The sequence below is a fragment of the Drosophila hydei genome, unplaced genomic scaffold (genome assembly GCF_003285905.1).
Source record: "Drosophila hydei strain 15085-1641.00,03,60 unplaced genomic scaffold, DhydRS2 tig00000001-arrow-pilon, whole genome shotgun sequence".
In the NCBI taxonomy this organism is placed as follows: Eukaryota; Metazoa; Arthropoda; class Insecta; order Diptera; family Drosophilidae; genus Drosophila; species Drosophila hydei.
Window position 1 is genome coordinate 12,770,636 of NW_022045643.1, and position 1,723 is coordinate 12,772,358.

Here is a 1,723-nt window from a genome sequence, read left to right on the forward strand (position 1 = left end):
TACAAGCTGCTGCCAAACTCAGAATTGCTTGTTTTTTCGCTCAGTAATTGCCGCTCATCGAGTTCGACAACTTGTTGACTGTTGGTCCTTGGCAGCCGGCTCTCGAATTGCGGCAGTCAACAAAAACTGTCACAATTATTTTAAATGACTCGACATGCAAATTAAGAGTGCAATAATTGCATAGTGCGAGTGCCAGTGCCAACAGGCAATTGGCTCTGGCAAATCTCCAAAGGATCTGAACAATTCAGCCTTGTGCCTATGCCACATGCACCTAGACGTATTCGCTAATCACCTCTTGACTGCCAAGAGGAGAACAATTTATTTGCGAGTATCAACTGGAAACTGGGAATAACTTCTCAGGCGGACGTTAGCAGCACCAAATCCAAAGCCGCTTAAAGTGTGTGCTAAGTGCCGTTGAGCTTATAATGAAACAGGCACACAAAAACACAAACTCGAACTTCGTATAGAGTTTAAACACATGGACCTCTACTCACCTCTCATCTCTCACCTATTCTCTTTCCCAGCTGTGGTTGGACGCATTCAGGCACACTTCCCACGCAACTGCCACGCCCACTTCCGTTAGTTTGTAGGCTGTGAATGCGGAGCTAAAGAGAGGTAAGTCGCTAAAAGCGTCGACCACTGTCAGCAACCGCAAAAACCACCAACAATGACAGACACCAGCGCAAACATGACATATATATATATATATACCCACACTTACAAACCCACCCACCCACACACACACAGCTGAACACTAGGGTGCTTGGCTAAACGCCCGGTAACCGCAGTTGGGACAACGCTTGGAGCCTTTTGTTGTTCCAGTTTAGCTGCGTTTTTTTATGATTAATTCAGAAGCGAGAAATCGCACGATTCCAGTGATTGATGTGCCCGGAGCTGTGGTCGGATCTTCTGGCCCCAGTTTCAGCAGTATTTTAATAAGTCTGACACTTGTAATTAGCGTAATTATTTGCCCATCTTCATGCGCCGACTGCTGCCAGCGTGAAAATATGCTACAGTTTGTTGGCCAACCAGTTTTAATCTAAAGTTACATTTGCCATAGCCTGCAGTGCCCTGGCATAATTTAATGCAACATCAAAATGCTCCGTAACGCTGTTAGAGCTGCAAAGTTTTCACGCCTGATATGCGCACCATGCCTGCCCCTGGGGGCTGTCAATGTCAACGTCAACTTCAACGTCGCTGATCACACAAATTGAATCGCATATACAATTGAATTTTTGAAAAATGGCTGCTTGGCAGCATCGCATAATGCCCCGCACACACGGACGGCAAGACCACGCCCCAGCTTAAGTTATGGCATTCCTCTAAGGTCAGAGCCAACAGCTGTGTCTGACGCGACTGGCAGCAGGGCAACAGAGCCTTGGGAGTGAAGTCTTATGCACAGCGATTGACAGCTCAGGATATTCAAGGATTTTCTAATGCCTGCCACCTAAATGCAATGATGCAGAAGTTGCCCTAGGTCAAGGAAAATACAAAAAAATTTATATACACAGCACATAAACTGATTTAAATTTTCGTTTACCAAGAACATCAGAGAACTCGTTTAATCTGTATCTACCAGGAAGTCTACAATTACAATTATCCTATTGGAAGATTGTTGCTCTTCCAATCATAAAACCACAGGGAAATACCTACTATACTTGGGGCTCAGCATATCTAACTAGGCTATTGTTCATAGTTATGACAAAGTCAAAATGTTGTAAAT